General features: G+C 36.7%; 1 protein-coding gene across 3 annotated transcripts in view; it reads right to left on the bottom strand.

Annotated features, from left to right (window-relative positions):
- LOC137658506 (uncharacterized) overlaps window positions 1–23,550 on the bottom strand; it is a 329,004-nt gene that overhangs the window by 55,368 nt on the left and 250,086 nt on the right. The window lies entirely within an intron of this gene.

Raw genomic sequence — 23,550 nt, 5'->3', positions numbered from 1 at the left:
ACTTGTTACAACGAGAATAAAAAGATAAGTTGTAAATAGTGTTGAAGTGCGTGAAAGAGAAACTGATAATCACATTTGATGTGTAAGTTAATCTTAACAAGCAACAATGTTACAATGGCTCTATTCAAGTAGTAAGCAATTTTGGACAGCCAAATTTTAAAACTCGTGTGGTTACAACCACGCATTTCCTTATGAAATCGTGGTAGAGTGTAAAATATATGACACGGATTGAAGTACTCTGCTTGGAAATTGCAATCTAGCATTCAATTTCACAAATAAGACCTTTGGGTGGCTAAAGTACAGTACTTTACTATAAGGGCTGCTATTCTGGGCCTATATTGCAGGGGAACCCTACTCTCTCCAGGACTTAGGCATTAATTTTATCGTATACATTCCCGGCCACTCAGCATTTCACACCGCATATTGCTCGTTCATTGTCAAATCCACATTATCGAGACACTTAGAATGAACGTAGGCAGGCTGCAACCAATCCCCCTAACTAATAACGCATTTTAAAAATTCATCCCTATATGTTTCATTAAAATGACGTGTTGGTGAATAAAATACAAGTAGCTTCAAAATTTTACTGAGCTATGATAATTAGTATAATATACGGTAATAAAGATTATTTTATTATTATCGTTGTTCCCTGCCTGCCAAGCTCCTCCACCAAAATCTATGACACAAATGCCCCTTTACAGCTATCCATCTAATTCTTGTTCTGTTTAAAACTACAATATATAACGCATGCATTTACCGACTGCTGTGATCACCTATATCTGCTAGATATATGCATATTAATTGGGTTTTATTTGCTTTTCCCTTTTCATTTTTTATCGTCATGCGTGAAATTATGATGGTCTTAAAAGATTCCATCCACTTGTTGAAACCTCTCTAACAAGTTGATAGGCTTCTTGGTTTCTTCTTATGTATGTATGTATGTATGTGTAAAGTAATTCCCCTGAAATGGAGGGTTTCAGAGGAAACAATGCAACAGTCACTGCCACATTCATACTAATACTATTTTGCCTTTCCAGTAGTTTATCTCAATCCATTCAGTTTTCTCTCTCTCTCTCTCTCTCTCTCTCTCTCTCTCTCTCTCTCTCTCTCTCTCTCTCTCTCTCTCTCTCTCTCTCTCTTTGTTTTCCTCGCCTTATTCTCCGTAACACGTTAAATCACACCCTCTTTTCACCAAGATATCATCTGTTCCTTCCCAAAGTTAGACAAATCTCACCATTTCAATTCCCCCATGGTTTCAACTTAGCTCATTCTTTATCCTTTGTATTCAACGTTACACTCGGGCACACTATTCTGTCTTATTTCTCTTCCACTTGTTTTGTTAAAGTTTTTAAAGTTTATATAGAAAATATTTATTTTAATGTTACTTTTCTTAGCATATTTTATTTTTCCTGTTTCCTTTCCTCGCTGGGCTATTTTCCCTGTTGGGGCCCCCGGGCTTATAACATCCTTCTTTTCCAACTAGGGTTGTAGCTTAGCAAGTGATAATAATAATACGTTCAACTTTCAAAAAGGAAAATTAGCTCTACATCACGTATTCTCCTACACTAGCTTCCATTGGTATTAGAGTCTTCCCAACGTTTTCATATATCCTGATATTTTCTTTGTTTTACCTTTTCTGTGACACTTTTCTCTCATCCCACCATCATCCTTTAAGTTTACTCCTAAATACCTGTTAGTAATCAATAGTCCACCTTCCTTGTTTTCATTTAACTGCAAAACCTTGTTCTTGCATACATTCATCCTCAACTTTAAGCCCTTACTCGTTCAGTGTATTGTTTTAACCATATATACAAAGTTGTTTCGTCCATAGGTTATGTCTTTATGTTCGAAAATCTGGTGAAATACCGTTTAACTAGAGCTATAGTTTCCGGACGCAGTTGGGTACTCCAATCATGTGTGACAGATGACTATAAGTAGACGTAGGCTGCTTTTTAACAGTTCTCTGACATTTCCTACTATCCCCAATCTGTACTGTATCACCTGAAAATACCGAACAATCAATATCCTTTCCACCATTAATTTGCTTCTGCGTTCATCTTCCATATTTTACTTTTAGCAAAACTTCGTCTGTAGATACAAACTGCCTTTGAAACATGAAACACTCATCCCAGACCCACTTTAGATCAAACTGTCCATACATTCTAAAACATACTTTGATTTATCATAAAACCTTTTAATAGCTCTTATTGTTTATTCTCTCTACACCTACTAATTGTGATACAGTACAAGAATTTTCTTCAAGATCAAGTATGCCACATTTAGCCTTTCCCCTTATTTCAATCTCCTCATATAATTTCTTCATAATAAATATTCTTAACAACTACTTTCTTGTCTAAACCCACACTGTTTTTCCCCTTCTGATTCTTCTGTCATATATCTTACTTTCTCAAAAAAATCCCAACATACTGTACACCTTCCCTGGTATACAAAGTTATGTTGTTTTTTCTGTTACCTGCCTTTTACACATTTACCCCTATACAAATCATTCCCCTCACCAATGTTGTAGGTAGTAGTTTGGCCAGGGTACCAGCCACCCGTTGAAATACTACTGCGAGAGTGTTTTGGGGTCCTTTGACTGGCCTGACAGTACTACATTGGACCCTTCTCTCTCGTTACGGCTCATTTTTCTTTTGCCTACACATACACCGAATAGTCTGGCCTATCTTTACATATTCTCCTCTGTTCTCAAACACCTGAGAATACTGAGATTACCAAACAATTCTTCTTCACTTAAGGGGTTAACTACAGCAATGTAATTGTTCAGTGGCTACTTTCCTCTTGATAAGGGAAGAGGAGACTCTTTAGCTATGGTAAGCAGCTCTTCTAGGAGGAGGACACTCCAATATCAAACCATTGTTCTCTAGGCTTTAGTAGTGCCATGGACTATGTACCACGGCCTTCCATTGTCTTGGATTAGAGTTCTCTTGTTTTATAGTACACTCGGGCACGGTGATCTATCATATTTCTCTTCCTCTTGTTTTGTTAAAAGTTTTTATAGTTTATATAGGAATTATTTATTTTGATGTTACTGTTCTTAAAATATTTAATTTTTTCTTGCTTCTTTTCCTCACTGGGCTATTTTTCCTGTTAGAGCCCCTGGCCTTATAGCATTCTTCTTTTCCAACTAGGGGTGTAGCTTAGCAAAGTACTACTACTACTACTACTACTGGTAATAATAATAATAATAATAATAATAATCCTGTTTTTGTATCTTTTTACAGTTCATATATGAAAGATCTAATTTAATGTTGTTACCGTTCTTAGTATATTTTATTTGTATTGTTTATCACTTTGCTTGTAGTTTTTATTATTTCTTTGTTTCCTCTCCTTACTGAGCTATTTTTCCCTGTTGGAACCCTTGGACTTATTGCATCTTGCTTTTCCAATTAGGGTTATAGCTTAGCTTATAATAATAATAATAATAATAATAATAATAATAATAATAATATCTTTGGCGCTCTTCTTTCATCAAGACACCTTACAAACCCTGGTCAGTCTCTCAATTAAACTGTTACCCTTATATACACCTTATCACTCTCTATTCATTAACTCCTGGTGTCTTTTATATTCCGCAACCTCACGAGTTAATAGTCACTTCCACAAGCATTCTAAAGCTTACAGGAACCCTTCAACTCTTGTACAGCTCAGCTCTGCCTTCTGACTCGCTCCTACTGTATATTCTAAATTCAACAAATCTTCACAATATTTAAGCCTTCAATCCAGGATTACACTCACTTTAGAGAGCTCCTCTTGAGTTTCATCAGTTATTTTTCTATATATTTATTCATTCTGTGAGCTTTCCCTCCATTCATTTCATTTTTCTTCTCCCTCTACTTTTACAACTGTGTTTTTTTTCTTTAACTTTCTTCATTCTGTTCTTTAAAATCTGTAAGTGGTAGTCAAAACAGTGGAATTACTCGCCTCATAATTCAATCAAATCAAATCTTTGACCCAAACAAACTCCTTGGTTTTTCTTTACCTGTCACAAGGAGTTTTATGTAATTATCCGTTAACACCAAGCTTCAGAAATGCATAAAATGATAATCTGAGAAATTCTTGGAATGTTTCAAGTGGACGCATTCATAGATTTGAAGTGGATACTTGAAGCTGAACAGCAGCTCAATTAACACTGAAGACTTTACATCCTAAGCCTACATGTAAAGGCACTGTTAAAAACTTCTTGAAAAACGATTAGCTGGTGAACAGGCAAAATAGAAAATTGTATATGGGACTTCATTATCAAGTGGTCCTCTAGATACAGTACTTTCCCCTCTAATAAAAGGGGCGAAGCATTGTACTTTGTGGCGATTGTGGCCACGGGAGGTGCAGGGCGTTGGATATTTACTTTATTTACTTTGATGGCTGCTTTTCCGGTCCCATACTGTAGGAGGACCCTACTCTCTACATGACATCCGCTGTCGTTTTACCTTGTTCGTTCAGAGTATTTATCGTTTCAGATCATGTATTGTTCATTTACTGTTATATATTCAAAGCTTGTTAAACTAATTCTTTTCAACGTTTTGAGATTTGAGTAACTTTCATGAATAAAGAGTCCGACACCTCCACCAGACCTACCTTCTCTCGGTATGTGAAAGAAGGCATGTGTGGGGGGCGTCATTTCATTGATCTTCGACTTGACCAAGTTATTTAAACATCTTTCAGATAATGCTAGCATATCCAAATATTTCTCGTTTATCAATTCTCGAATTTGAACAGTCTTATTACCTACAGATTGTATATTTACATAGCCACAGTTTATGACATCCCTACTAACCATGATCAGTATTTTCCGCTAGTCTTTTCAATTCCAAGTCATAAGCTTTGCAGTCTCTAGAATTTACTGTGTGGTCACTTGGTTTATTTAACTTTGTGCAGTTTATATACTTTGACACTTGCGAATTACACTCCCAGGTGGACTGTCTCCCTGAACATTCCCCGCAGACTTTATCATCATTCTTAGACTTGCAATCTTTTTCAAAATATCCATACCTTTGACAATGGTAGCAGGTGATCACGTGGTACCTATCACGTATGTTATAAATACCCCATCGTAACGAAACTTTGTCCCCATTATCATGAATAGCCCTCCGAACTTCAGGATCACATTTCAGCACATAGTGGTGGTTCCCCCCCCCCCACCCCCGAGGCGTTTTTCTTTAGGACTACACTTTTCTCTTCTATATTTTGGATTTGGTCCAGGCAGCGATTTATTTGAATCAAAGCATTTACTACATCATCTTCATCATTGTATACATTGCATATCTTTATTTTTGGTTTCAGCTTTCCGATTTTTCTCGTTTCAATGTCAGCCACCAATGTCTGAATTTTGTTTGCCGCCTCTTCTCTGATCATATTGTTTGCAAAGTTTACAACATTTCCATTTCGTAGTTGACCTCGTGTTAAGTGCTTGTTCAACCTCACGTTCTCTTTCAGTAATTTTAGTTGTTGTATTAGTTGATTTAATTATCAACAGATTTTTTTCCTTAACTTTGCCAGCAAATGTCGGTTTCTCCGGTTTTGGGTCTATCAATGGTTGAAGTGTTGCTTTAATTGATTCCATATTCATGGCAAAAATGTCAACTTTCTCAGTGAGGTCGGTGGTCTGGGTGGAGTTTGCTGCGTCTGCGCTAAGGTCCGCAAGTTTGTTTTCCAAGTCATCTATTTTCGCATCTTGTTCATTCAGGGCCAGATCTCTCACGTTCACATCTTCCTTCAATTTTGATATTACTAAATTGTTTTGTCTGGCTTCACGTACGCAGTGTGGGCATAACCAATCTAGGTTATTCCATTCATTATCAGTGATATCTGTCCCTATATGAACACATTTCTAATGGTAGAGTCTATTACATTCACATACTATTCATTTTTTTTTAGTTTTCCCTCCGTGTTATTACATATGAAGCAGACATAGTTAGGAACAGACATAGTTTACTGTTTCTTATCACTTCTCCAAAAGACTAACTAATATATTTTCAATGATATTCTAAGCGAGAAACACAAAGCTATACACGACTCAAGGCGTGTATAACAGACCTCTACACAACACGTCCACACTTATAATTTTTGTTCTTTTAAACTAAATGTTGAATTATGTACTTTGTAATTACCGACCGTGATAGGTCTCAGCCATGGTGGTCAAAGATAGGTGGTTAGAAACTTCACATCAAAATACTAGCTGAAAACCAAGAGTAATATTTCAAAAGCCACTCAATTAATCTGAGAGTGTGCTGTCAACTGTAATGTTCCTATATTTATACAATTTTTTTTTTATGCAAAAATAAAGAAATCATTCATACTCAATATCTACTAAAATTTATCTGCTTAAAACTGCACAAAGGGTTTTGGCAGCTGAGAGGAAACATTGAATTAATGTGTCCCTTTGTGAACTGCAGATGGAGGTTTGGCGGGTGCACAAGTCATTCGTATTTCGTACCCATTGTCTGCCCTACCTAATCCTAGCTTAGGTGCTAATCCAAATATATATATATATATATATATATATATATATATATATATATATATATATATATATATATATATAGTCTTGGGTAGTGCTATAGCCTTTGTACCATGGTCTTCCACTGTCTTGGGTTAGAGTTCTCTTGCTTGAGGGTACACTCGGGCACGCTATCTTATTTTCCTCTTGTTTTGTTAAAGTTTTTATAGTTTATGTAGGAAATATTTATCTTAATGTTACTGTTCTTAAAATATTTTATTTTTCCTTGTTTCCTTTCCTCACTGGAGGCAGTAAAATGATCTACCCCATGCTTCTGCCACTCATGACAACCTTTAAACCCCCCCTTTGATGAATTATACGCCGTAAGGGTTTCTTAACAGATTTATATATTTCTAGAATCATTAATGATATCACTTCACGTGAGAAAAGTAGTGTCAAATTCAGCATGGAAATGCAACATAGAAGCCCATTAAGTGACACGAAATTAGCAATTAGGTCTAACCCTCTTTTTCCCCTCCTATCTCACTTATTTTCTATTTCAGCTCCATACGTCGTATTACATTTCCTCGCATACCCTCTCACTCTGTTAGGCAACTGGTTTTCTTCTATCCCAAGTGGAATTAAATCCTAAAACGATATTTCTCTTACTTTTCCCAAGGTGTTCTAGATATGTAATGTTTCTAATTTAATTACAACTTGATTCTATTCTATCTCACTGAAGAAGTAAGCTAGCTAGGTTAATCTAGAGAGCTTCTTGAAAAATCACAGAGAGACATTTAGGTGAGTGTTGTTAAAACTGTTTTTGAATCATTTGTATATGAACTATTTGATAACTATAAAGCAGTCTTATCTGAAGATGATTACATGACGTTAGTTTGGATGAATTCTTCTAGATCGAAAGAAGTCTTTGGGTACAAACGCGTTTGAGATTTTACAGACTACTACTACTACTACTACTAATAATAATAATAATAATAATAATAATAATAACAATAATAATAATAATAATAATTTGTTGGACAGGAACTTACAGTCTATCAAACATCTCATTCCCGATTTAGATATTAATATCTGCCACCGTCGTTCATTATTATTATTATTATTATTACTATCCAAGCTACAACCCTAATTGGAAAAGCAAGATGTTATAAACCCAGGGGCTCCAATAGGGAAAAATAGCCCAGTGAGGAAAGGAAATAAGGAAATAAATAACTGAAGAGAACAAATTAACAATAAATCATTCTAAAAAAAGTAATGTCAAAAGAGATATGTCATACATAAACTATTAACAACGTCAAAAACAAATATGTCATATATAAACTATAAAAAGACTCATGTACGCCTGATCAACAAAAAAGCATTTGCTCCAACTTTGAACTTTTGAAGTTCTACTGATTCAACAACCCGATTAGGAAGATCATTCCACAACTTGGTAACAGCTGGAATAAAACTTCTAGAGTACTGCGTAGTATTGAGTCCTATGATGGAGAAGGCCTGGCTATTAGAATTAACTGCCTGCCTAGCATTACGAACAGGATAGAATTGTCCAGGGAGATCTGAATGTAAAGGATGGTCAGAGTTATGAAAAATCTTATGCAACATGCATAATGAACTAATTGAACGACCGTGCCAGAGATTAATATCTAGATCAGGAATAAGGAATTTAATAGACCATAAGTTTCTGTCCAACAAATTGAGATGAGAATCAGCAGCTGAAGACCAGACAGGAGAACAATACTCAAAACAAGGTAGAATAAAAGAATTAAAACACTTCTTCAGAATAGATTGATCAACGAATATCTTAAAAGACTTTCTCAATAAGCCAATTTTTTGTGCAATTGAAGAAGACACAGACCTTATATGTTTCTCAAAAGTAAATTTGCTGTCGAGAATCACACCTAAAATTTTAAAGAGTCATACAAATTTAAAGAAACATTATCAATACTGAGATCCGGATGTTGAGGAGCCACCGTCCTTGACCTACTTTCAATCATACTTTGAGTTTTGTTAGGATTCAACTTCATACCCCATAATTAGCACCATGCACTAATTTTAGCTAAATCTCTATTAAGGGATTCACCAACCCCAGATCTACATTCAGGGGATGGAATTGATGCAAAGAGAGTAGCATCATCTGCATATGCAACAAGCTTATTTTCTAGGCCAAACCACATGTCATGTGTATATAGTATGAAAAGTAATGGGCCAAGAACACTACCCTGTGGAACACCGAATATCACATTCCTATACTCACTATGGTGCCCATCAACAACAACTCTTTGAGATCTACTACTTAAAAAATCAAGAATAATGCTAAGAAACGACCCACCCACTCCCAACTGTTTCAGTTTGAAAACAAGGGCCTCATGATTAACACGGTCAAAGGCAGCACTAAAATCAAAGCCAATCATACGAACTTCCCGACCACAATCAAGGGATTTCTGTACTGCATTGGAGATTGTAAGAAGGGCATCACATGCTCCAAGGCCTTTACGAAAACCAAATTTCAAACTAGGGAATAGATGATTACCTTGAGTTCGTTATGCCTGTTGCATAAGATTTTTCATAATGCTGACCATCCTTTACATTCAGATCTTCCCGGACAGTACCATCATGTTCGTAATACTAGGTATGCAGTTAATTTTAATATCCAGGCCTTCTCCACCATGAGGCTCAATACTACACTGTATACTACAAGTTTTATTTCTACGGTGATTAGGTTGTGGAATGATCTTCCTAAGAGGGTAGTTGAGTCAGTAGAACTTCAAAAGTTCATATTTGCAGCAAATGTTTTTATGCTGAACAAGGTAACATGAGTTTGTTTATTGTTTATATATAAAAGATCTGTTTTAATGTTATTACTGTTCTTAAAATATCTTATTTCAATTGTTCATAACCTCTCATATAGTTTATCTATTTTCTTATTTCCTTTCCTCACTGGCATACTTTTCGCCGTTGGAGCCCCTGGCCTTATAGCATCCTGCTTTTCAACTAGGGTTGTAGCTTAGCTAATAATAATTATAATAATAATCTTGAGGTTGTGTATATTTTTAGATATCGTTGGCTTTTGAGATCATCTCTGCGGGTCAAGAAATGGGGCTTACAAACTCATTCCATCATAAAAATAAAGCTAAAAAAACTTGCAACATACCTATGGAGTCTGGTAAAAATGACTGTTAATAATTCAATTTCTTATGGGACATCACTTTTCGAAATACAGTTAATGTGAATGCGAAAAAAGTCAAGGCCGAAATTATATAATTAATTTTGTGTTTGGAAACAAATAAACTTCTTAATATATTCATTTAACTATCCATCAGTCTATCTATTCATCCATTTATACCACCAGCAAGTCACCCAGGTAATAAAGATTTAAATTCTATCCAAAATAAAAGCTTAGACCAGCGACCTGTGCTAACAGCGCCAATAAGGATTTTGCTAAACAAAACGTCATCGAAATGCGCCATCAATGGTATTACGTGAACGTTACATAAGTATGTTCCGAGAATGAGTGCCACGGCACCGAGCTAAGAAAATAGTATAAAAACGTGTCTGTCATATCACTTAACGAAAGTAAACTATCTGTCTTCATCATCGATTGATAGGAAGTTTTCTTTTTCTTCAGATAAGATAAGGCGTTGTATCGCCTCGCTTATCTCGGTAATAGTTGACCCAGAAGATTTCAATAAAAAGAAAATGAGCACAAAGTTCAGAATTTTTTGTTTTAACAACATTGCATGGGGGATGAGTAACGGTTGGTCTGTGTTAAGAAAATGCTGGGAATTTGAGGATTTTAGAATAAAAACGTTGCTAAGATTAAATTTGATCTTCACCGTTGCGACAAGTCTTGACGAAGTTCTTTCAATTCGGAGTCGGGAATTAATTATTGCAGCACGGTTTGCTTCTTCAAAAGCCTAAATATAGATATAATTGCAAATACATTTCTTACACACAATTTGCTAACTTAGTTTACAAAATTTGGTTTACATTTTAAAAGACTTTGGAGCTAAAATAAAAAGAAGAAAAATATTTTTGACCTCAAACTTGTTTTCTCTAATTTTGCCGGAAATAATGTATAAACATATACATATGTTGCATATTTTTCTCCTCATACATCCCCAGATTATGATAAGATCTAACTAACAAAGGTAATGAAGTCGGAAAAGTGGTCTAAATGAAATATAATTTGCCTACTTTTAACCATATTTCATGTTTCCCAAGTCTCAAACACATTAACACAATAACAATAATGAATATTCTTTGGTTCACAACTTTATAAAAATATGTAAATATTCACGAAAACATTTAGTTTACAAATGAATAAAACTAATCCAATTTCTTTTTTATACTGGCCGTCGTAGATTTTAAATAATACTGTAATGTAGTTTCAATATAAGCATTTCCTATGATAAAAACACACCTTAATAAACGATCATTAATCCTTTAATCTGGACAAGGCTTAAGCGAACAGTTTCAGAACATTCACCGTCAGTAATTACACATACAGTACATTTGATATATGTGAATGTAAAATAAGAATCCATAAAAAAGATTCATTTCATTGTTTGTATGTACTATCCTGCAGATTTATATATTGAAAGATACTTAAACATCATATCGCTTATTCAAATGCTTTTCCAATTTCATGTAGTAATTGCCCTTTGAACGAGGTAATAGTCGAATGTATGTTGTAACCTGCTAGTATTGTAAAACACAAGTGTGTTTACTGGGATTGAAGATGTACCGCAGAAAATAAAATCAATAAAACCTGGCCACCTTGGAATCAAAATTAAATTCATGCTGCTTTAAGAGAATCTCTCTCACGCAACACATTATATTTCTTGAAGCTTAAGTGTTCATAAAAGAAGCTGATAAATTTTCCAAAATACTGCAAAGGATACGGGTAACAGTGCTTGGTAGGTATACAGTTCCACAAGAAAACAATTGCAAGGCTGTAATTGACTGCGTTTATTATGCCTGATAGTTGCACAAGAAAGTTGCTCTAAAGGCTAGGTGTAACAGGCATTCGTATGCCTTGCTGTTTCACAAGAAAAAAAAAGATGGAAAGACCATGAGTGACAGTGATTTATATACCTTGTGGATCATCTATACAATTATTCAAAGATTATGAGCAAGTGTTTGGTATGTTTTGTAGCTTTAGAAGAACAATGGTGCTTAGGCCAAGTTGAGTGTTTGGTATACCTTCCAGAACCACAAGACAAATACTGCGGAGTTAGGGGTAAGTGGTTTTTTATGATTTGTAACTCTTAAAAAAATGCTGCAATCTGCCTTGCTGCTACACATCTGAACATAATGATTTAGAATTCATCAACGAATATGCTGCAAAGGATATTAGTGATGGCTTGGATAGCTGCAGCTCCAAAAGAAAAACTGTATACGGTACAGGTGACTGGGCTTCATAAGCCTTACCATTACACAATAACAATGTTGCAAAGGTTATGAGTGACTGACCTTGGTATACCTTGTAGCTCCGTAAGTAACACAAGTAAAATATTGCAAAGGTTTGAGTAAGTGTTTGGTATGCCTTTGCAGTTCTACAACAAAAATACTACAAAGGCTGTGATAGATTATTGGAAACTTCCCTGCCTAGAAATCTGTTGCAAGAGAGTTCGAGACACACTCAAGTTTGAAAATTTCTTGTAATGCCTGTAAACTCTCCGTCCTTTTGAGCTAGGGATGGGGTATTTAGTGGAGCCTACAGATCTACCTGCTGAGTCATCAGCAGCTATTGCATGCCCCTCCCTGGTTCTAGCTTGAGGGTACACTTATCGTACTATTCTATCTTATTTCTCTTCCTCTTGTTTTTTTTTAAGGTTTTATTGTTTATATATGAAAGATCAATTTCAATGTTGCTACTGTTCTTTTAAAATATTCTATTTACATTGTTCATTATTCCTCTTGTAGTTTATTCATTTCCTCTTTTCCTTTCTTCAATGGTTTTTTTTCCTTGCTGGAGCCATTGGACTTACATCCTGCTCTGCTTTTCCAACTAGGGTAGTAGCTTAGCAATTAACAAAAATAATAATAATATATGGTCAGTTTCTAAAGCATTGTCCAGTCCCTTGTCTATGCCATTTATGAGCGACCTTGAAGGATTGTAAAGGCTGCAGGTGAACAGGGCTTGATATGTTTGAAGTTCCACAAGAAAATAGAACTGCAAAGGCTGCGGGTGACAGTGCTTGATATGTTTGAAGTCCCACAAGCAAATAGAACTGCAAAGGCTGCGGGTGACAGTGCTTGATACGTTTGAAGTCCCACAAGCAAATAGAACTGCAAAGGCTGCGGGTGACAGTGCTTGATACGTTTGAAGTCCCACAAGCAAATAGAACTGCAAAGGCTGCGGGTGACAGTGCTTGATACGTTTGAAGTCCCACAAGCAAATAGAACTGCAAAGGCTGCGGGTGACAGTGCTTGATACGTTTGAAGTCCCACAAGAAAATAGAACTGCAAAGGCTGCGGGTGACAGTGCTTGATACGTTTGAAGTCCCACAAGAAAATAGAACTGCAAAGGCTGCGGGTGACAGTGCTTGATACGTTTGAAGTCCCACAAGAAAATAGAACTGCAAAGGCTGCGGGTGACAGTGCTTGATACGTTAGAAGTCCCACAAGAAAATAGAACTGCAAAGGCTGCGGGTGACAGTGCTTGATACGTTAGAAGTTCCACAAGAAAATAAAACTGCAAAGGCTGCGGGCAATAGTGCTTGATATGTTTGAAGCTCCACAAAAAAAAACCTGTTAAGGCTGCGGGTAACAGTACTTGATATGTTTTGAAGTTCCACAAGAAAATAAAAACTGCAAAGGCTGCAGTTGGCAGTTTTTGATATGTTTCTTCAAGTTCCACAAGAAATAAAAACTGCAAAGGCTGCAGTTGGCAGTTTTTGATATGTTTCTTTAAGTTCCACAAGAAAATAAAAACTGCAAAGGCTGCAGTTGGCAGTTTTTTATATGTTTCTTTAAGTTCCACAAGAAATAAAAACTGCAAAGGCTGTGGGTGACAGTGCTTGATATGTTTGAAGTTCCACAAGAAAATAAAACTGCAAAGGCTGCGGTTGGCAGTGTTTGATATGTTTGAAGTTCCACAAGAAATTAGAACTGCAAAGGCTGAGGGTGACAGTGCTTGATATGTTTTGAAGTTCCACAAGAAAATAAAACTGCAAAGGCTATGGGTGACAATGCTTGGTGTGTTTGAATATCTACAAGAAAATAAAACTGCAGGTGACAGTGTTTGATATGTTTGAAGTTGTACAAGAATACGAAACTACAAAGGCTGCGGGTGACAATACTTGATGTGTGTGATGTTCCACAACAAAATAAAACTGCAAATGCTGTGGGTGACAGTACTTGACGTGTCTAAAGTTCCACAACAAAATAAAACTGCAAAGGCTGTGGGCAATAGTGCTTGATATGTTTGAAGTTCCACAAGAAAATAAAACTGCAAAGACTGCGGGTGACAGTGCTTGATATGTTTGAAGTTCCACAAGAAAATAAAACTGCAAAGGCTGCGGTTGGCAATGTTTGATATGTTTGACGTTCCACAAGAAATCAGAACTGTAAAGGCTGCGGGTGACAATGCTTGATGTCTGAAGTTCCTCAACAAAATAAAACTGCAAAGGATACGGGTGACAATACTTGATGTGTATGAAGTTCCACAACAAAATAAAACTGCAAAGGCTGCGGGTGACAGTGTTTGATGTGTGTGAAGTTCCACAACAAAATAAAACTGCAAAGGCTTCAGGTGACAGTGCTTGATATGTTTGAAGTTCCACAAGAAAATAAAACTGCAAAGGCTGTGGGTGATAGTGCTTAATATGTTTGACGTTCCACAAGAAATTAAAACTTCAAAGGCTGCGGGTGATAGTGCTTGATATGTTTGACGTTCCACAAGAAAATAAAACTGCGAAGGCTGCGGGTGACAGTGCTTGATACCTTTGAGGTTCCACAAGAAAATAGAACTGCAAAGGCTGCGGGTGACAGTGCTTGATATGTTAGAAGTTCCACAACAAAATAAACTGCAAAGGCTGCGGGTGACAGTGCTTGATACCTTTGAAGTTCCACAACAAAATAAAACAGCAAAGGTTATGGGTGACAGTGCTTGATACCTTTGAAGTTCCACAACAAAATAAAACTGCAAAGGCTGTGGGTGACAGTGCTTGATACCTTTTAAGTTCCACAACAAAATAAAACTGCAAACGCTGCGGGTGACAGTGCTTGATACATTTGAAGTTCCACAAGAAAATAAAAATGCAAAGGCTACTTGTGACAGAGCCTGATATGGTTGAAGTTCAAGAACCAAATAAAACTGCAACCGCTTCGGGTGACAGCGCTTGATAGTGACAGGGCTTGATATGTTTAAAGTTCCATAAGAGAATGAAACTGCAAAGGCTTCGGGGGACAGTGCTTGATACGTTTGAAGTTCCACAAGAAAATAAAATTGCAAAGGCTTCGGGTCACAGAGCTTGATATCTTTGAAGTTCCACAAGAAAATAAAACTGCGAAGGCTTCGTGTGACAGTGCTCGATATGTTTGAAGTTCCACAAGAAAATGAAACTGCGAAGGCTTCGGGTGACAGTGCTCGATATGTTTGAAGTGCCGCAAGAAAATGAAACTGCGAAGGCTTCGGGTGACAGTGCTCGATATGTTTGAAGTGCCGCAAGAAAATGAAACTGCGAAGGCTTCGGGTGACAGTGCTCGATATGTTTAAAGTTCCACAAGAAAATGAAACTGCGAAGGCTTCGGGTGACAGTGCTCGATATGTTTGAAGTGCCGCAAGAAAATGAAACTGCGAAGGCTTCGGGTGACAGTGCTCGATATGTTTGAAGTGCCGCAAGAAAATGAAACTGCGAAGGCTTCGGGTGACAGTGCTAGATATGTTTGCAGTGCCGCAAGAAAATGAAACTGCGAAGGTTTCGGGTGACAGTGCTCGATATGTTTGAAGTGCCGCCAGAAAATGAAACTGCGAAGGCTTCGGGTGACAGTGCTCGATATGTTTGAAGTGCCGGGGACAGTGCTCGATATGTCTGAAGTGCCACGAGAAAATAAAACTGCAAAGGCTGCGGGTGACAGTGCTCGATATGTCTGAAGTGCCACAAGAAAATAAAACTGCGAAGGCTTCGTGTGACAGTGCTCGATATGTTTGAAGTTCCACAAGAAAATGAAACTGCGAAGGCTTCGGGTGACAGTGCTCGATATGTTTGAAGTGCCGCAAGAAAATGAAACTGCGAAGGCTTCGGGTGACAGTGCTCGATATGTTTGAAGTGCCGCAAGAAAATGAAACTGCGAAGGCTTCGGGTGACAGTGCTCGATATGTTTAAAGTTCCACAAGAAAATGAAACTGCGAAGGCTTCGGGTGACAGTGCTCGATATGTTTGAAGTGCCGCAAGAAAATGAAACTGCGAAGGCTTCGGGTGACAGTGCTCGATATGTTTGAAGTGCCGCAAGAAAATGAAACTGCGAAGGCTTCGGGTGACAGTGCTAGATATGTTTGCAGTGCCGCAAGAAAATGAAACTGCGAAGGTTTCGGGTGACAGTGCTCGATATGTTTGAAGTGCCGCCAGAAAATGAAACTGCGAAGGCTTCGGGTGACAGTGCTCGATATGTTTGAAGTGCCGGGGACAGTGCTCGATATGTCTGAAGTGCCACGAGAAAATAAAACTGCAAAGGCTGCGGGTGACAGTGCTCGATATGTCTGAAGTGCCACAAGAAAATAAAACTGCAAAGGCTGCGGGTGACAGTGCTCGATACGTTTGAAGTCCCACAAGAAAATAAAACTGCGAAGGCTTCGGGTGACACTGCTCGATACGTTTGAAATGCCACAAGAAAATAAAACTGCGAAGGCTTCAGGTGACACTGCTTGATACGTCTGAAGTGCCACAAGAAAATAAAACTGCAAAGGCTGTGGGTGACAGTGCTTGACGTGTCTAAAGTTCCACAACAAAATAAAACTGCAAAGGCTGTGGGTGACAGTGCTTGACGTGTCTAAAGTTCCACAACAAAATAAAACTGCAAAGGCTGCGGGTGACAGTTCTTGACGTGTCTAAAGTTCCACAACAAAATAAAACTGCAAAGGCTGCGGGTGACAGTACTTGACATGTCTAAAGTTCCACAACAAAATAAAACTGCAAAGGCTGCGGGTGACCGTACTTGACGTGTCTAAAGTTCCACAACAAAATAAAACTGCAAAGGCTGTGGGTGACAGTACTTGACGTGTCTAAAGTTCCACAAGAAAATAAAACTGCAAATGCTGTGGGTGACAGTGCTTGACGTGTCTAAAGTTCCACAACAAAATAAAACTGCAAAGGCTGTGGGTGACAGTGCTTGACGTGTCTAAAGTTCCACAACAAAATAAAACTGCAAAGGCTGCGGGTGACAGTTCTTGACGTGTCTAAAGTTCCACAACAAAATAAAACTGCAAAGGCTGTGGGTGACAGTACTTGACGTGTCTAAAGTTCCACAACAAAATAAAACTGCAAAGGCTGCGGGTGACAGTACTCGATATGTTTGAAATCCTGCATGAAACATATTGCAAAGTACCCGTGATACTTGGTATTACTTTAACCCCACAAGAAAACTTCTGCAAATGCTACGGGTAGGCCTTTCAGTTTCATTGATAAACTATTATTTTTTCTGGTATTTCTAATTTCACTTTACTAATTGAATGCAGATTTTTCTTTCTCCAAAATCAGCATAGTTTTAAATAAAAGCTCTTTTGATTTATGATTTCTTGCTGTCTAGACAGACTGCATAGTTTTAATTGAATTTTTTTTTTTTTTATGTATTTTCGTAATATCTTGTATAGTAGATCCTACGTTATGATCATTCACAAATTACAGTCATTAATAAGGACATTTATTGTGTAATTTTTCTACGGTTCAGCACAAAAAGCCATTTTCATAATCTATTCAATTACAATGGATGAACAGAAAAACACGATATAATCTAGAAAACACTTATACTTATTGTGACGGCCCTTCAGCATTAGAAAACAGAATATCACAAGAGATTAAATCATGTTTGGTAGGTAACTAGGAAGTTGTCATATTCCATCAGCTCTGGTCAATAATAAGGGATTAAGTTTTACGTTTATAGTGCCTACAACCGCATTTAAATTTTTACAAATAAAAAAGTTGGTCAAATAAAACTTAATAATTACAATATGTCCAGATGTTTAGAATCTCAGAAAAAAAAGTCAATGCATTACCATTGTCATGCTAAAAATTTTCAACTATTCAAAATTTCTAGTGAATATTAGGCTGCTGTGTTTTTACATTCTTGGTGAAAGTATACAGATAAAACCGTTTATTTCTATTTCGTAGTTTTCTAGAAATCCAAATCTATTGCTTTCATAATTACTCGACCATGATTGGATATATCTTAAGGTTTTTATAATGACTAACATCAAAGGGGTTAAGTCTGCAACATTGTATTTGCAACTACAGATCGCCGCTTCAACATTTTAACATCAAAATAAACAAATTTGACGAAAAGAACGACCCCTGCTGACTTGAACTCAGATGCGTTTTTATTTGTTTTGATTTAGTGGTGTTTGATAAATCCCAATGTCTGTTAAGTTGAATCGACTTTGTGAAGTTCTTCCAATCATATTCAACCCACGAGTATTTACTGCAAGAGAGATTGTAATTTCATAATAGCATTTTCATTTGATTCCCTTAATAAAGTTTTATTCAGATGAAATCTTCTATAACAACTAGTCTCTTGTATGTACAGTAACCGTAGCGGTCTAAAGCAGTTAGAACGATATTTCAGAAGTGATGTCACAACCACACGAACATATCTGCGAGTTGTTTACTTTTACAGCGATAGCAAAGTCTAGACGCAGCTGGTCTGTACGCTATCAATCTCCAAGAACTCATTTCTAGTTCAGGGAGGAAAAAAAAACATTTAAAACGCCTTGAGCGAGAGCAACGCATAATTATGCATGCAGCATAAGGGCACATATATCCCTTCCATCCCTTATTATTATTATTATTATTATTATTATTATTATTATTATTATTATTATTAGCTAAGCTACAACCCTAGTTTGAAGAACAAGATGCTATAAGCCCAAGGGAAAAATAGCCCAGTGAGTAAAGGAAATAAGGAAATAAATAAACGATATAAGAAGTAATGAAAAATTAATTTAAAATATGTTAAAAACATTAAAATTAAGTATATACTCAAATAACCAAATCTCATTCAGGAATTCATAACATAAAACTTACGTCGTAAAATTATCAGCCTCTCCATATCCTCTCCTTAGTTATAGGGACGAATTGCTAGGTTTGGCTTATCTATCGATACTATGAAAATCTATCGGTTACCATGTATGAATATGATTACGAAAGCTCCGATGTTTTAAATACAATGTTTCAAGGGATACTACCACTAGAGAGTTATGGGGTCTTTTGACTGGCCAGACAGTACTACATTGGATCCTCCTCTCTGGTTACGGTTCATTTTCCCTTTGCCTACATACACACTGAATAGTCTGGCATATTCTTTACATATTCTCCTCTATCCTCATACACCTGACTACACAGATTACCAAACAATTCTTCATCACCCAAGGGGTTACTGCACTGTAATTGTTCAGTGCCACTTTCCTCTTGGTAAGGGTAGAAGAGACTCTTTAGCTATGGTAAGCAGCTCTTCTAGGAGAAGGACACTCCAAAATCAAACCACTGTTCTCTAGTCTTGGGTAGTGCCATAGCCTCTGTACCATGGCCTTTCACTGTCTTGGGTTAGAGTTCTCTTGCTTGAGGGTACACTCGAGCACACACTCCTATCTTATTTCTCTTCCTCTTGTTTTGTTAAAGTTTTTATAGTTTATATAGGAGATATTTATTGTTGTTACTCTTCTTAGAATATTTTATTTTCCTTTTTTCCTTTCCGCACTGAGCTATTTTCCCTGTTGGAGCCCCTGGGCTTATAGCATACTGCTTTTCCAACTAGGGTTGTAGCTTAGTAAGTAATAATAATAATAATAATAATAAGATTATTCCCTGATATCTACACTTTTAGCCACTGGTGTCATGAGAGAGAGAGAGAGAGAGAGAGAGAGAGAGAGAGAGAGAGAGAGAGAGAGAGAGAGGGGGGGGGGGGGGTTGGCACAGCAACCCACGTCGGATTCAATAACTGAACTTCTTAATCCTCTTTCAACCTTGGCTTTATGATGGCCACAATAAAAGGGAATTAATTTCAAAGTGCCAAATACATCATCATGTGATCAATAGCTGTTGGAAATAACAAAGGTCTTGCACACTGTCATACTACTGTATAACAAAAGCTTCCCTTCAATGTTAACCTTGATAATCACAAACACACACACACACACACACACACACACATATATATATATATATATATATATATATATATATGTATGTATATATAATCCCTTTCTGAGAGGGGATACTTTAACTTGTGAAAGGGTTTGTGTATCATCATGATCAGCAAAGAAGCTGTACTAGTCAGGGTCACTTATAAAAGGTTGGTTTGCTGTGAACGATCAGACTAACGTCTTCCACCATCGCCAATCCGCAATGACCAAACCCCGGTCATGACTAAGGACATTCCCGAGGCCTTTGTCATGCAGTGGACTAGAACACTGCATTTGTTATACTGTGTATATATATATATATATATATATATATATATATATATATATATATATATATATATATGTATATATATTTAACCTTTGCCACTAATAAGGGTTGGTTCCAGAGAAAAGAGAAGACCGTGATTGCGGCCACTTTTATATGGTAACTGCTAAATCACAGAATATGTGCAGTAAACTTCCACGCCATTAGATACTTCATATGGCTCAGCAGTACTGTGTCAATCATATATCCCTCACACTTAATGGATGTCAAATCCCTCCTTTCATTATCTCTTTCATTACATTTATTTAGCTTTTCTGTGTATACCAGTCATCCTTTTTTAAGCTTCCAAATTGTACATTCCATTCTTTCCACAAAGCCGAGCCATTTTAAGACAATCTGATCAACCATTTCACCTACTCAGACCGTTATTTAGCATTTATTCAATGTATTGTAAGCCCATCTTTTTGTTCTTTTAGTATACTTGAGATACACAGAATGTGCAAAATAAAAAGAATAAATCATCGCTAAAGCTTCAATCTATTTACTACTTCGTTTGTAATGAACATGCAGATTTCACTTCCTTACATGAGAGTTGGCCCAACAATTCCTCCATGTATTTCGATTACCCCCCCCCCCCCCCCCCCCCCCCACTGCTGTCCTCTGTACCAGACTCTCTCCAATACGCCCCTGCCTCAGCTCAGATATCGTGTGGGTGGAATTCTCGTCTCACTCTAACATATACATACGAGATTTTTTTTTTATTATTATAACTATAAAGACCGAGTGTTTGTTTCACCCTAAAATTACATGGAAAAGAAAGCAGAGCCATGGCGGCTGGATCAAAGAGCCAGATGAGGCAGTGTTGCCAATCGAAACGTTCTTTTAAAGGCAATTTTCTTTCCCTGCGGTTGATAACACTGTCGAGGTTCCTTCTTTGAGTTATCACATGCAGAATGACGTTTGCTTCTTGGAAATCGTCACTGGTCTTCCTTTGTGCGACACATTCGTGCAAAGAATAGAGTGTTTGTGTTGCAGTTTCAACGTAATATATTATTATTGATGTTGTTGCTGTCGTTAGCTATCATTTTCAAAAATAAGATTATTCTCGACATTATCACTAACTTTGTTATAATCATCCACACTGATACTGTAATCATCATCATTAGATTTTTTTTATCAACTATATCACTAAGGTTGATATTGCTCTCTTCATTAAACTTTAAAATACTGGCCATCTTCATCGTCATGATCATTACTCTCTTGAATAACCCAGGGTTTTCTTCTATCCGCTTTAAATATCAGGTCACAAGCTATCCCACTCACTGATACTCTTGAGAGAGAGAGAGAGAGAGAGAGAGAGAGAGAGAGAGAGAGAGAGAGAGAGAGATCCATCATTCACAGTGATTTTCTTATGACAGCGGAAGCAAATCGGCACATTTCCAAGAAATTACAGTTTGGGGTTGTACAATCTCTCTCTCTCTCTCTCTCTCTCTCTCTCTCTCTCTCTCTCTCTCTCTCTCTCTCTCTCTCTCTCTCTCTCTCACAAACTTAAATTAAGTGCTGCACTATTCACTCAAAACATACGTTATCTCTCTCTCTCTCTCTCTCTCTCTCTCTCTCTCTCTCTCTCTCTCTCTCTCTCTCTCTCTCTCTCTCTCTCTAGCATTGTAATAAGGAAGATGATAGGATAAATGTGATTTATGGTGGGAAAGTTGGAAAGAGATGCCACATCGTCATTTATAAGGAATTTTAATTTCCATCGTGGATTCGGACCCACCAAGATTCCCGGCGGCTATCTGAGGGGAAGCCCTCTTTTATCACTTGGGAAATACTAAATCGAAAATAAAATAATATACGCGTATGGTCTATTAGCTTGGGAAGGGGAAGAGGATTATACTAATTATTTTAGTTTCTAATCTAAGTTATAAATTTATCATTCTTTTTTACTCTATTGGGTCTTAGGCTTTATATTATCCATTGTCTATTGCACTCGATTTTTCATGTCAACTGCAAATTCCAACCATCTATTTCTATCAAAACATTCGCTGTCTGACACCAGCAGATAACATTATCAAAAAGACTAATGTCTCTTTTAATTTTTTCCGTTGTTTTTTTTAATCCAATTCAATTCAATACAACTAATCTATATATTGTACCCCTTTGACCCCATAAATCATTCACTGTGCTCGTGAAGAGTGATAAAGTTAGCCTTCTGAATAAATCTATTTGAATGGAGAGCTGGATTTGTTTCTTCTTAATTAACACCTATTTTGGTATAGTATATTATGTAATTCTTTATTTACACAAACTACGAATAACAATTTAACTTTTTTTTTTTCTTGAATAAAGATTATAATCTTTCAAATATGAAAACTCTGTGGTCATAATATCTATTTGAATTTTCTTGAATTTCTTCAACAATTCAGTACGCGGTTCAAGACTGAGAAACATCGAATTGCACAAAAAAGGATTCGTTGTTCGTAGATGATGCACAAGATTTTTTATAATTCTGACCATCCTTTGCATTCAGATCTTTCCAATCTGTACGAAGTATTTAATGTGCAGTTAATCATAATAGTATTGCCTTCCTCATAAAGCTCAATACTACTACACGGTATTCTATAAGTTTTATTCCAGCTGTGACCAGATTGAGGTATGAACTTCTTAATCTGGAAGTTGAATAAGTGGAACTACAGAAGTTCAACCATGTTGCAAATGCTTTTCTTTTGGCCAGGTTGACATGTCTATTTTTATAGTTTATATGTGACAGATCAATTTCAACGTTTATATACATTTCATATTTTTCTTATTACTTCTCATGTGTAGATTATTCGTTAGTTCTTTATTTCCTTTCAGCAGTGGGTTGCTTTACCAGCTAGAGCCCTTGGGCCTGTAACATCCTGTTTTTCCAACCAAGGTATTCTTTGGATATTATTTCCAGCTAGGGTTGTAACTTGGCTAGCAATAGTAATAAAAACAATAATAATCCAGACAGATTTACCTGCTTGCTGAGACAGACTTTATTGTGATATTCACCTGTTATCTTATCTAGACAATAACATGGATTAATGATTGATATATATACTTTCATAACCTAATGATAAATAAATAACTTGAAGGAGTTTTTGTGACAATACCATGGCAAGAGCTATCAATCGTTACATCTGTATTAAAATTTTCCTTTTAAATTTATTTTACTTGATCCTTATTAACTCAAAGTTTAATGCTGAAAGAAATAAAAAAAGTCACAAAGAGAATTTCCTTTATAGAAAGGAAACCTACTAAAAAAACACTGTTAACCTCATACCCTTTCCATCCTATTTACAACCCACCTCAGTCGCCTAGCTACTATGTATATGATTCACTGCATAGGCCAAAAGAGGCATGACCATCATAAATTTATGAGTTTCGGCCATATAGCCGAGCACTGGGGCCTGGGAGGTCATT

The sequence above is a fragment of the Palaemon carinicauda genome, chromosome 19 (genome assembly GCF_036898095.1).
Source record: "Palaemon carinicauda isolate YSFRI2023 chromosome 19, ASM3689809v2, whole genome shotgun sequence".
Classification (NCBI taxonomy): domain Eukaryota; kingdom Metazoa; phylum Arthropoda; class Malacostraca; order Decapoda; family Palaemonidae; genus Palaemon; species Palaemon carinicauda.
Note: the sequence above shows the minus strand (reverse complement) of the source record. Positions and strands in the feature narration are given on the sequence as shown.